A 14,915-nucleotide genomic window follows, 5' to 3' on the forward strand; every position below is an offset into this window, starting at 1 on the left:
TTTCATTTATGCAAGCCCAGTTCTAGAGATTTTCTGTATAGTGTAGTACATAGAATTAATAATATGGCATTGTAAGATCTCATGTTAAGAATTCTTATAGAAAAGAAAATTCCCAAAGGAAGGTTTTGGAGAGGGTAGGTATGATTTTCACCTTGATCATGATGATGATTTCATGGAAGTATGCCCTTGTCCAAACACTTCAAAATGTTTAAATATGTGCAAAGCTGCACATTCTTCTTCAGACATCACCAAATACACTGTCCACTGAACATTCCCAAATCCTAATGGGAAAAAGATCTGCATAGACCTGCACTGGGGGCAGTGGGTACCCTCCCTCCTCCTTAAGGCTTACAGTGTTCAAAGACCCTCCACTCATCCACACTGCCACTGTGAGACATCTGAGTCATGTTTCAAATCCAGGTCTGTTCAAATTCAAAACTCTTTATTCTGTCTTATTTTACATTTTGTTTCATTAATTTTATTGGTACATTTTAGGTACATAATACAGTTACATTCATCAATGCAATCTTGTACCTTTACATGATGTATCTTGGCTTGTCACATTTTATTTTTTACAATCTTGTTACTGTCTATATTTTTAAAACTATTATATCATCCTTTTCTAAACTTTATCATGAGGAGAACACTTGCCATGAGATTTACCTTAAATGTATAGCACATTGAATTGACTACAGGTGAACTTTTATACTAGAGATATCTAGCACTCGTTTGTTTAATTAACTATAATATTATGCTCACTAATGAGTGCCTATGTCCTTCACTCTCTGTCAACCCCTGGAAAACCACCATTTCAGTCAATTTTGTAAAGTTGACTACTTTAGATACGTAATATAAATGGAGCCTCATATTATTTACCATCCTATGATTGAATTATTTCAGTTAGACTGATACTCTCAAGGTTTATCCAGGTTGGCATATACTGTGGGATGCCCTGACTTTTTGATACTGCATAGTATTCCACTCTTTGCCATTTATTGGTGAATGGACATTTAAGTTGTTTCTGTATATTGGTTTGTGCAAATGGTGCTGCAATGCCATGGGACTGTTGATACTCTTTGGATCCTGATTTCATTTCTTTCAGATAAATAAGGGATTACTGTGGCTGTCTGATTTTCAGTTCTCTGAGAAACTCCCAGAGTAGCAGAACCATTTTGCATTCCTGTGTATAGTGGATAAATGCTCCAATTCCTGTGTTCGCTGGCTGTCACCTTGACAAGTGTGGGCTGTAATTCACTGTGTTCTCTATTTCCGTTTCCTTGCTGACCAGTGATGCATATAACTCATGCACACACCTTTTAGCCATTTGTTGTCTTTCTTGAGGAATTTTGAGTCTTTTGTCCCTGTCTTAATCCTTGTGCAGCACACACACACACACACACACACACACACACACACACACTGCTTGAAACATATGACTCTTCATCTCATTAATAGGATGATATCTGGAAGTAGGATGAGCTTTAATCTGCACATTCCTGTTCAGTAGTTCTAGGTCAAATGAGAAGAATTCCTAGGCAAGCAGATGGAGATTGAAGTGTACTGGGCAAAGTTTAAGTCACAGTGATCAAAGCCCCAAATCCAAGAACAGTTAACTAGATAAAGATGCTCCGAGGGCAGGGTAGAATGTGTTTTCTGTCAACTTCAATCTCAGAGTTTGTGACAAAGATGACACCAAAACAAGAGTAGATGGAGGAGGTGGGAGTTAGTAAGGGAGGAGAATGGGGGCATGGGAACAATCCAATATGTTATACGCATGCAGAAAAGCACTACATTGAAACCCAACAATTTAGTGAACTTCATAGGCACTAATAAAATACATATTTCAAAAGGTAAAAGAAGTGAAAAAAAGATGAGCCCAAGAATATCTAGACTCACAACTTTTCAGTTTCACAAGCCCAGCAAGAAAATATCGGCCCTTTCCTCATTGTCCTACAGCGAGTGCAGGGCTGCCTCTGAATGAACTGGCTTGGGTCACATGCTCACCTCTACACCAATCAATCATAAGCATGCAATGCTTCATAACTACTGGCCAGAACAAGGCAATGTGCTGAATCTCAACCTAGAAGGAGACTGGATTTGTTACTTCCCAATTACATAGACTGCATGAAGAGAGGTAGAAGTCTCCAAAAGGAAGTTAAGAAAAGGAGATAGATCCTGGGAAAGGAAAAATAAAAGATGCCTGCTACTATAAAGAGTGGACTTCTACATCTTCTGGCGCACTTTCTTGGACCCTGCTCATCTCTCCTCAGGATTTAGTACTACTGTGAGTGCAAACCCAGACTCTGCCAGTTCTTTTCTTCTTCCCCATAGGGCAAAGCTTATTCTGCTCATGTGATGCAGATCAGCAATTCCCAAGTGTCGTTTTCTTGAGAATTAACTCTTCTCAGTAGCAGAGTCAACCTGTAATTGTATAATCTGGTGAATAAAAATTTCAGCTCCCACACTTCAAGGTAGGTCATTTTGAGATGATAGTGTTAAGAACTTTGGTTCCTAAGATTCCCTGTAGGATTGAGTTCCAGTTATCTAAAGCATCAACTTTACCAAAAAATATGCTGTACCGCAAATTCTTTCCTTACCTGCACCCCTTCTCCATGCTTAATAACTCACTATGTTTCAATTCTTGTCTCCCAACTCAAAAGCACTGACATAGGTAGTGAGGTTTTCAGTGCTAGAAGCATTCAACCATGAATGGAAAAGATTCCAGAATAGAATGAATGATTGAACTGAAGAATGCACATTTAGATCTTGTGGTCTTTTATTGAAAGTCAAATTACTATTTGTTTGTCTTGTGACATAGTCTCCTTTACTGAAAAAGAGATTTTAAGTCTCTATTTTGGATTCTGAAAGGTACAAAGGCATAAAATATCATAGTTTTCAGGGGAGGATATTTTTCCAAAAGTTATTTGAATGCATGAGATTTGTTCTCAGTCTTTATTATACATATTCTTATAAAAGACCTTCTTTTTCTGTTCTTCATTAGCTTGAGAGGAGCTCAAAACCGTATCATTTCCTGGGCCTAACTAGTTTTTAATTTAGGTACCTGCCATCCTCCAAGCAGAGAGAAAGCTTTCACAAGAGAATCTATGAAACAAAGAGTGCACACATCTGCTGTAAGGAAGTAGGTGAGAGGGTGTTGTCATCTGAAGTTATTTGCTTTGGCTTGAGAATGTACCTGGTACACAGAAGTGTGAAGAAAGTGATCTCTCTCTAAATACATCAATCTAAGAAGATAAAGAAATAACTATTTCACCTTTTGATGTGTAAAATAAAACATGTATTATGGCTTGTATCTAGATGCCCCCCCCATGCCTCCTGCACTCATAGGTGGGGCTTTACAGAGGTGGTTGAATCTAGGGTGTGTGACACTGGTGTTAAGGGTGTGTGATAATTAAGTGGGCTTAGTATAGTTCTGGATATGGATAATGGAAGCCTCACCCCTGAGTGTGGGTGGCACCAATCAATAGATGTATAGCCTAGAGGCACTATAAAGCAGAGAGAGAAGACAGACTTACTGCTCCCTAGTAGCTGTTCTCACTTTCTCTTGCCTACCTTGCCCTGGACTGTTTCTCCTCCATGATGCCCCTCTGCCATGCCACTCTGCCTTGGAGCCAGCTAACTATGAACTGAAACCACTACAAACTGTGAGCAGAAATAAACCTTTCATTCTTTAACTTTGAGTGTCAGATATTTTATCCCAGCAACAAGAATGTACTAAGAAGTATGTTATATGTAATTTACTCCCATGTGATGACTTTATTTTCCTGGTATTGCTTTTCTCCATCTCACTCATACAAATACTAGTAATGAAAAAATTTGTTGAGTGTTACCTATGTGTTGAGCACTATCAAGACTACTTAATATAAATTATTACAACTAATACTCCCAAGAGAGGTGACAGGTCTTATGTCTGATAACATAATTATACAGATGTAGTAACCTAAGCTAAAAGAGAATAGAGGCTTGCTAAATTCACACAATGCTGAGATGCAGGTCTTCCTGAATCTAGGGTCTATCAGTTAGTGCAGCTGTGTAACAAACTATGGTAAAACTTCAGGCTTACATAGTGAGCATTATAACCCTCACCAGTCTGCATATGGGCCTGTTCTGCTTTCCATATTTCTGTTCTTAGCTGGGTTTATTCATCCACATGCCATCAGCCATGTGCTGGGTAGCCAGATCTGTGGATCTTGTTTACACTTACATGCCTGGGTATCAATTGGCAGTTGAGTCTATGATATCTCGATGTCTCCAGTTAAAATAAGTAGGACCTGCTTTAGCTGTCTCTCATCCTGCAGGAGGCCAGCCTGATCTTATTTTCATATTAGTGTGTCGTTTCAAGAGAATAAGAAAAAGCACATAAGGTTACTTGAGGCTGGGCTCCAAGCCAACAGAGTCATTTATGTGACATTATGTAGGCTGAAGGAAGTGACATGGCTAGCCCAAATTTCAGAGGGAGGAAGATAGGACCTGTCTCTTGATAACAGAGCTAAAGGAATGTTGTAAAGGATACACTGACATGAGGGATAAGGGATTTCAAACACTCTATGATGGATGCTGTGTTTCCATTACTATGACCTTCCTTGCATTCTGGTACTACCTGAAAAAGCAGGTCTTCAGCAGAAGCTACACTGTGAGTTAAAAGTTTTCTCCTTCTTTCTTTTTTTTCTCAATTAACAAGCACAGCTTTCTCCTGCTGTACTTCTTGATTAGTACTAAGAATCTTTGCTCTACCTCATCCTTCAAACAACATGTTTCTGTCTTGGACCCAGCCTACTATGGACTGAATCCTCTGAGACCACAAGCCAAATTAAACCTCTTCTCCTTTAACTTGTGAATGCTAGGTATTGTGTCTCATCACTGGAAAAATTAACTAAGACAGAAAATTGGTACTGAGGTTGTTGCTATGACTGTACCTGACAGTGTGGTTTAGAAGTGTTTGGAAGTGGCTTGTGGAAGGAGTTAGAAGGGTTTGGACTTGTTGTGTAAAGATGCCCTAGAATTCTGTAAACAGTGTTTAATTTTAGTCATTTCAGCTCACAGAACCATAATGTTCACAGGAATGTGGACAGTAAAGGCCAGGCTCAGGAGGTTTCAGCTGGGAACAAGGACTCAACTTCAGCTAGATTAGAATGTGTTATGGCCTGACAGAAAAATTTTCAACATTATGACTTTGTTCTAAAATTTTTCAGGAGGTCAATAATAAGGGCAATGGATTAATCAATGTGGTGGAAGAAATTTCAAGACAGCCCCATTCAGGCTGTGGCATCAGCACTGTTGGCTGGATTTGGTCAGATTTATAGTGAGAAACTGGGTAGAACTCAGAGCAGAAATTTTTGAAAAAGTCAAAATTGGGCCCAAAAGGAATGGTGTATACAGTTAAGAAAGAACATGTTACTTAATATTTGTCCGGGAGGTCACGCACCCACCGGGTGATCTCAGGCAGGCAGGCAGCTGAAGAGACCCCCTCCGGAGTCTTTGGGTCCTTGCTGGGTCTGTTGTCACACAGTCCAGGAGGTCGCACACCCGCCGGGTGATCTCAGGCAGGCAGGCAGCTGAAGAGACCCCCTCTGGGGTCTTTGGGTCCTTGCTGGGTCTGTTGTCGCACAGTCTGGGAGGTCACACACCCGCCGGGTGATCAATGCAATGCCAATTGAAATTCCAACACTATATTTCACAGAACTAGAAAAAAAAATCCAAAAATTCATTTGGAACCATAAGAGACCTAGAATAGCAAACGCCATTTTAGGCAACAGACACATGGCACCAGGTATAACAATTCCCAATTTGAAACTATACTACAAAGCCACTGCAATAAAAACAGCATGGTACTGGCAAAGAAATAGGCCTGAGGATCAGTGGAACAGACTGGAAGACACAAAAACAAATGCAGATGTACTCAGCTACCTCATCTTTGACAAAGGAGCTCACCATCCTCAGTGGAGGAAAGATAGCCTCTTTAATAAATGGTGTTGGAAAAACTGGATGTCAACCTGCCACAGATTAAAATTAGACCCTTATCTTTCGCCATGCACTAAATTAAAATCCAAATGGATTAAAGATCTAAATATTAAAACAGAAACATTAAACTTGCTGGAAGGTAAGTTAGGCAGAACTCTGGAAGACATTGGTATAGGAAAAGACTTTATGAACAAATCCTCAGTAGCACGGGAACTAGCAGACAGAATCAACAAATGGGGTCTCATCTTACTAAAAAGCTTCTGTGCTTCAAAAGAAACCATCAGCAGAACTAAGAGACAATCTACAATGTGGGAAAAAATTTTTACCAGCTGTTCCTCAGACAAAGGACTATTATCAAGGATATATAAAGAACTCAAAACAATCAGTCCCCCCAAATATAAAGACCCGATTCAAAAATGGGCATCCAAAATGAACAGACATTTCTCAGACAAAGAAGTAAAAGCAGCAAGAAAATATTTGAAAAAATGTTCCACATCACTGGTCATTCGAGAGATGCAGATGAAAACAACACTGAGATTCCACCTCACCCCACAAAGAATGGCTGCTATCAAGAAATCACACGATAACAAATGCTGGCAAGGTTGTGGGGAGAAAGAAACCCTTCTCCATTGTTGGTGGGAGTGCAGACTAGTGCAACCACTATGGAAATCAATATGGAGATACCTCAAAGAGCTTGGACTGGAGGTTCCATTTGACCCAGCCGTCCCTCTGCTGGGTATCTTTCCAAGAGAACTAAAAGAATCATATCACAGAGAAGTATGTTCGCCCATGTTTATAGCGGCACAGTTTGTAATAGCTAAATCTTGGAAACAGCCTATTTGCCCATCCATTGGAAACTGGATAAAGAAGATGTGGTTTTTCTATAAAATGGAATATTACTCAGCCATAAAGAATGAGAAAATAGATTCATTCATAGGAAAATGGATACATATTGAGGATATACTCCTAAGTGAAATAAATAAGTCACACATGTGTAAATACCGAATAGTTTCCCTTGTGTGAATAATCTGCAACAATGCATAAGATTCTAATAAGATTACTGACATTTAGAAATGGGAAGAAAGGAGCTAAAGGAAGGTGGGATGGGTAGGGGAAGAGTAAAAAAGGGAAAAGAAAAAAATGTGAGAGAGAATGAAAAGATGAAAATAAAGTGTTTGTAGATGGGGAGGGGAGGAGGGGATGAAGGGAGGGCAGAGGTAAGGGGAAAAAATGAGAATCAAGACTTGTCATGTAGAGGTACAAGATCCCAACAATAAATGTAACTGTACTGTATCCCTAAAATGTACCAATAAACTCAATTAAAGCTGAATAAAAAAGAAAGCAAGAACAAAGGAGGCATGGCTGCTGAAAAGAAAGACACCACTAAAAAGAAAGCCAATACGTTTACAAGGACAAGAAGAAACATGCCTTGAAGGCATTTTAGGAATCTGAAAGATCTTACTCATTGAAGGAAGAGAGCCCCTGGGCTACTTGCTCAAGAAAACCTGTCTAGGGAATTGATTTTATGGGATGAATTTCACCATGCTCCGCACATCCATGGAATCTGAGGCTACCACAGCCATAGTCCAAAGGGGCCTGGCTCATCCTTGTGTGGGTGTCAGATCTTGGAATCATCCATCTGATATGTTTCTACTAGGATGCAGTGTTTAAGAGTTGTAGGATCAGGGCAGCTTCCACCCAAATTTCAAAGGAAGCTTTGGTAGGTCAGGCAAATGGTCCCTGAGAGGGCAGTGTGTGAAGCTATAGGAATGAAGGCAAATGTGCAGTGGAGAATACAGGAAGAATGTGATGAAGGAAGGCATCTAGAGACAGTGACATTTAAACAATGATGTGAAGAAAGTAACGGACACCTGAAAGAAGTGTATTGGAGCACAGCAAACATTAAAAGCATAGACCTTGAGGCAAGGGTTGTGGGCTCTTTTCAAGGGCTGCCAAAGAGGCCAAGGTGACAGAAGCACAAGGGGAGACAGTGAGGGGAAAGGGCAGAGACCCCAGTGGGCAGATCTGAGAGGGACATTCACACACCATTTCAAGAATTCACACTTTCTCAGAAGTCAAATAAAAAGATATCAGAACTTAAATTGGCCTGCAGCATTATAGGATTTGTGTATTTGAAATGTTTTTCTGCTGCTATGTTAGAAGTAGACTGTGAGAGCCAAAGGCTGAATCAGGGAGATCAGGCTATTGAAGTAAACCAGATAAACGAGTCACTCAGACCACAGTAGGAATGCAGGAGAAGTCAATGGATCTTGGGCTTGTTTTGATCCTAGAACCAAGAAGATTTACCAGTGAATTACATAATGGTGTGATCAGTGAAGAACCAGGATTTTGGGGGGCCAATGGAAAGATGAAATTGACATTTTTTGAGGTGGAGAAGGCCCTTTGGGTAAAATCTTTTGGACACTCAGGTGAAAATGTCCAACTAGGAGTGAGATATCAGTTTATGATGTTTCATTTTCAGGGGTGGCATAGACTTGCTACATAAATTTGAGAATTATCAGTTTGTAGATGGTATTATCCCACAAGGGCCTGATAGAATGAGGATATAGAAAAGTAATGCTTGTAACCTAAGTCCTGCAGTAAATGTTAAGCTTTAGTGAGCAGGAAGCTGAGAAGCAGAGAGGGAAAATAACTGAGAGGAAACAGCGAGTGAGGAATACGAGGATGGTATGCTAGAAAAAATGAGAATATCTTTGTAATGCAGGTGGAGTGGTCGCTTGGTTAATGCTGCCAATAGGTCAATTGAAATTAAAAATATCATTTGCCACATGCCTGCCTTGCAGACATTTTAAAGAGACATTTTTAAAAAGAAGAAGAATGAAGTGAGTTCCAGAGAGAAAAAGAAACAAATGCAAAGACAATAAAAATAAGCATCTATTTGGGTGTGTTTTGCTAGGGAAATTTGGCAGCAAGGAAAGGAACTTGAGGATAGGAAGAGCTACACATTCCCTTCATTTCCTAATGAAACACTCGTGTGGGAGTCAAAGTTGGTGGATGGAGCAACATCCTTGAGCAGGCAAAAGGGTCAGGGTTCTGGGGCAAATGTGCAGATTAGCCTTGGACACAGACATGGATTGTCCCTTTCTACTGCCTGGGAGAAAGGTGAATAAGTCATTCAGAGACATACAAGGTACAAGCAGCATTATGAAAAAATTGTCTTCTATTTTCCCTTGCTCTCCAGTTAAATAGAAAACGAGACCCTGAGATTTTAAGTCATTTGCCATCAAATATTTGTGGAGTCAAGATCCTAGAATGAAGAAGAGAAAAGTCAGAATGCGGTGGAGAAGGAGTGGGATACCAGAAACTGAGATTGCAAGAGGTCACCAGTTATTTTAATGCCAAGATTTGGAGAGGAGAGAAAAGAGGTAAAAAAGCTAAGAAACTAGGAAGTTACTGAAAGGATGGTCTTCATTGACTGTGAAATTGCCATTTTATTATACGAACAGTAATTAAGATGAAAAGAACCAACCAGATGCTAGAATCTTAAAGGACTAAGGTATGGAGTGAGAATCGTGAGTCTACAGATGTCTGAGGTAGGTAAAGCAACTGACGGACTCCACTGATGACATTAAACTCAAATCGGGTTTCACTGATGACGCAGGAAGAAGAAACTGGAGGCTATAATGAAACAAGAGGACACCCATCCCATCTACAGTCTACTGGGAGAGAGAAACAAAAAGAAAAAACCCTACACACTGAAAGAACTTCATGGAGAAGCACAGTTCCCACTTTCAGTTAAATAAAAATGATGTAAAGAAGGGATACAGGCTCGGTAGGGTGGGGGAGCTTCCCAGTGGTTGTCTGGAGTTCCAAAAACCACAATGGGTTGGCATGGAATTAGGAAGAGGTGAAGATGAGATCTCGTGGGTGTTATGAAGATGCATATTTGGGGGAATAACTGGGGGAGAAAAAATGTCTGATTGTCCTGGACTTAGAGTGTCTGACGGAAGTAGGACACAACCTTCTCCAAAGCATTGGTGGTAGAGCTGTGAACAGGAGAAAACAGAGTGTGGAACACCCAGAACTCTAAAACACACTCTTCTTCGTATGAATGGCAGTGTGGAAACCAAGGAAGAAATGGTGTGACTAAAAATCTCATGAGGCACCCCCTTCATTCTTGTTAATGTTCTTTGCTTTGTTCATTCATTAACAAACATCTGCTTGGGGTCTATTAAGCATGACTACCAGGTGATAGGGTGTGATAGGAAGGAAAGATAATTTTTCCTCTCATATTCAATAGTCTCCCCAGAGGACTTACCGCATTCATTTGTTTGCATTTGTCTATGTGAGATTCATCTCTCTGCACTGTTAAAGGGGAACTGAATTAGGGCAGGAGTGAGGCAGGGAGACTAGTTAAGACACCTTGGTTGTTATCCAAATGAGAAGCAAGAGAGTTTGAAGGAAAGTCACAGGGATAAAGGGAAGGGAGTGGATCTGAAATGTGTCTGTCGGATGTACAAACCACAGGATTTGGTGACAGATTTGGAGGGAGGGAAATGGCAGCATCAAAGACAACCTGGTATCTAAGCAGCCGCGTGAGTGGTGGCATCAAGCCCCGAGATGAGAAGCACCACAGATGACTGGTGTCAGGGTAAAGCACAGTGAGCTAGAGACAGTCAGGTGGAGTTAGAATCATCCCCAATAGTTACTAGAGTCAGTTTTAATATAAACAATAATGTTTCCGCCTAACTGTGTGCCAGGCATTGACTCCCACAGCACAAGGGTGATGCACGCTGACACCTTCCGTTCTGGATGCAGAGAAAGGAACTGAGGCCTAAGGAGTTAAACCACTTTCTCCAAAACTGCACTAACTGTGCATCCAACCCGGAGTCCACAGCTTGCCCATTATTCTGTACCATCTTGCCAGTGTACATTCAGTTATCTTGATCTGAATATCTAAAGCCCCAGAGAAGGGGGTCTAATCTGAAAATATACCCATGAGCCCTAATCTTGGGCACTACAACTAACGGATAGAGTGGATACTCCAAAAAGAAGAAATACTGAGGGCCATGAGAAATGGGGATGTTGGAGTGTCTTCTCAATTTTAAATATTGAGAAGTGTTTAATTTTAAAGGGGAAATGGCTCATTTCCCCAAGCTACTACGTGGCTTAATACATCTATTCTGCCATAGTTCAGGCAGCCAAGTCCGCAATGAAGATGATAGCAGAGTTAGCCCTTCTGAGGGCTCTGGGGGCAAATCTCCTCCCTTCCTCTCCCTGTCTTGGGGAGAGCTGGGGATCCTTGGTGTGTCTCAGTTTGTAGATGCATCCTGTTTCTGCCTCCCTCTACACAGGGCGTTCCTCCTTGTCTCCAAGTCTCTCCCACATTAAGAGCACAGATCACTGGGTTTAACACCCTCTGTTCCAGGGTAGCCTCTTCTTGGCTTGGTGACAGCTACGAAGACCTTATTTCCAAGTAAGATCATACTCACAGGCACTGAGTGGACATCAACTTGGGGAGGGAAGTACAGGGTACTATTAACCCACTGTAGAGATGAAATTGTTCTAAAAACCTCATCATTTTAGTTCATGTTGAGTAGCTGCATACTTTCCAGAGCTTTAGATCTCTTAATTAAAGCTCATCAGCAAAGTGTTATCTTCTTCAACCCTGGGAATATTTTATTTTATGGTGCACAGTATTTTGGTCATGTCTTTTGCCAGATGATCACACCCTTTCTAGGTCACCAGTTACCAAGCTTGGTAAGTAAATGCCATTTCCAATACCCAGAGTCTCTGCTTCCATTGCTCAAGGGTGCATCCCCCAAACTGCATTTTTAACAAATGCCCAGGTGATTAGGTGTGGAGGTTAAAGGTTCCAGGACATGCTTTGAGAACTGCTCCTTTAGATTCCCAGAAGTCAACTTTCCCTTGCTCTTTGCATAGGAAGAGATCATGGTTATGCCAATTATTTCTGCTTTCTGTGACTTTTAGACTGAAAAAAGAACCTAAGAGATGTAGTTATGTTGTGGTTTGTGCTGCTATTGTTATTGTAATATTGACAACTATCATCCTATGTATCCTGTTACAAGTTGTGGAGTGTCTTAGTGAACTCCATGGAATGTAGCTTTTGAACCAATGGTAAGGTGTATATCAGTGTCCCATTTATCCAGGAAAAATGAAGTTCACAGGTATAAATACCCTAGAAGACATCATCATCAGCTGATTATAGATGCTGTATTGTGAAATCCAGCCTCGCTATTCCAAGTCAGCACAATCTCTGCTACTGGGCAGCAGTTTTCTAGATTCTGAATCTGGATTCTGGGTAAGTGTATATGGGGAGTTCTCTGTGGAAGGTCATTGCAATTTAAGACAACAGACAATCCACACATTTGTTTTGTTTGCCTTGTGTTAAGGCTGCTTCACCAAGGTGGTGGTGGTTTTTACCCTTGTTCTCCTCCTCCAGTCTTAGCAAAGTGCTTATCAACCAGCTTGACGGGGTTCTTTGTTCTCTTTCCCTCACATTTGTCCAAATGGTAGGTTTTGTACTTGCTAAGTCACATTTCCTAGCACTAGTTCTCTGGTGTTAACAGGCCCACTGCTCTTCCTTCTGAGGAATCAGGACAGGTAAGTACAATGTGGTTGTACTCTGTGCTCTTCAGGACTCCTCAGCGTGGCACATCTACCGAGTGGAACAGCTGAGATTTGAACCCGTGAAGTCTATCTGCAAGCCTATGCTCCAGTCACCCCTGACAGCGGCCCCCTCCTCATGGCTCTTCATTTTAGATCAGCAGTTTGCTAATGTCCTCACACTGACAACGAATGTGCTGAGCTAACCACACCTTTCCTGAGCTTCAGCCAGGCTGGCCAGTTTCCATCTCCCCATCTGCCCTGCTCCAATGGCACTACGCCTCCATGCACAAAGCAGATCCGATCAGTTGGAGACACAATCTCCAGATCCCAGTGATCTCCACACAATAGAAGATATGACTTCCCTCTTATTCTCTTACTGTGTAGTCTTGAACAAGTCACTGACTTTCAGGGCCTCCATTTCTTTGCCTGTAAATGGGTACAAAAATATTAAGCTTGGGCAGCTGCAGTGAGAGTTAAATAGATGTGTAATTTGTGCCACAAGCAGCAGCTCAATCATTGAATCTTCTAGTGCTGCATCATCCTAGCACCCACACACCCTGTCATGATTTCTGCTGTGTGTTTAATTCCCTCAGGACCTTGCCATAGTGTACAGAAAAAAATCCTGATCATGCCATATCCCTCCTTATTTTCTTCTTTCAAATAATAAATGGTTCTTTGAGCCCTCCAATGTTTTAGTCAACAGTAATAATAGCTATAACAGTCGCCATCTTTTACCCTTAAAACATGTCCCAAAATTTGCACAGAGGGAAGCAATAAGCCCTCCTACTCTGTGTGGAAGACGATACCATCATTCGCATTCACAGAAGGAAAACACCCGAAGCTCAGTGAGTGTAAGCAGAATTGTGTTATTTCAGAATTGGAAGGAGCTGGGGAGTCTGTCCCCTTCCCCTAGGCTGATACTTGCAAGGACCTGAGGCTTTCTCACCGAGGTACTTTTGCGTCTAGCTATTTCCTTCTCCCCCTTCTCTGTTCTTAACCCTATGGCAGCCATCTGTCTTTATCCTCGGAGGCTGCGTGACAAACTCCCAAGCTGGGTCTTCACATGGTGCAATTTTGTGTTTCCATGTCTGTCTCCCTCACTGGACTGGAGACCTGCTGAGGACAGGACCCGAGCTTTGCTCACTGCTGTGTGGTCCTTCATGCAGCTTCCACTCTGCATTTATCAGGTAGGTCAGTATCTTTATGAATTAGCTCGAGAATTGCCGAGAACACAGTAGCACAGAGGGATCCTGCACCGCTGTCCTTGGCTGGAGCTCCGAGTGCGCCCCTGGTAGAATCGCCTTGACCGAACGAAGCTTGTGAGGCCTCAGGAGGCAGGTCCTGCAAGGCCCGGAGCTCTCTGGGTTGTCTCACCGATGCCTTCCACCTTCCTTGCCTCTGTTCACAACCTGTGCTCCTCTGAAGTCAGGAGAAAAGTTGCCTGCTGGGTTGAAAGGACCTCTGTTCTGCATGATCCCCGTAGTCTGTGAAGTTGCTCCAAGTCAAGGTGTTTTGCCAGGAAGTTTCCACTCATTTGCATGACCTTCCCATAAGGAAAGTGCAGATACACACCTGGGGTTAGTCACTTGCAGACATCGCCCTTCCCTTCCAACATTACCATTCTGAGACCAGCTTTTCTCCCAGCCCGTGCCTCTGGGAGTCTCCGCTGTGTACCCCAAGACCAAGAACCTGCCAGCCTCACCAAGCATGAAGCTTTGCTGGGATAGGAAATGCCCCAGTTCACGTTTGTAACCTCAGTGCAGTTCCCTGGGGCCTCAGGTGGAGAAAACAACCATACACTTATTTCCATTCCATTTCTCTCTGTGGGCAGCCATGCCCAGGGTCACCTCTGTTTATGGGCTGAAGGCTCATTCCGAATCAGTAGTCAGTGTTAGTTACTCTGTGGAACAAGGAAAAAGAAAACAGAATAAACAATTGCACAGATGAAAAAATGCTATCTGGGGAAATAGAATAAATCGGAAGATGCTAATTGGAAGTTTTCAGTAAATGAGCTTTAGGGAACTGAAATGTAGTGGTGGAGACAAAATGATGGCCCCTTCCAGGCTGCTAGGACACAGGGCACTGCACTCCCCAGACTTGAGCTGGTAGAAGGAAGGAACCCCTGTGGACTTAGCAGCAAAATGAGAAGTCGGGTGACAGAGCATTCTGCCCTGGGAGCCCACGGATTTTGCAATCAGGGAGTCACACAACCTCAAATCTAACTTTAAAGAATCATCTACATTGGGCTAGGGATTAAACTCAGTGCTTCCACCTCCTGCCTTGCAAGGGCAAGGAGCCGAGTTCAATCCCCGATACCAAAAAAAAAAAAAAAAAAAAAAAAAAAA

The sequence above is a fragment of the Fukomys damarensis genome, unplaced genomic scaffold, assembly GCF_012274545.1.
Source record: "Fukomys damarensis isolate Sample0158 unplaced genomic scaffold, DMR_v1.0_HiC HiC_scaffold_5, whole genome shotgun sequence".
NCBI lineage: Eukaryota > Metazoa > Chordata > Mammalia > Rodentia > Bathyergidae > Fukomys > Fukomys damarensis.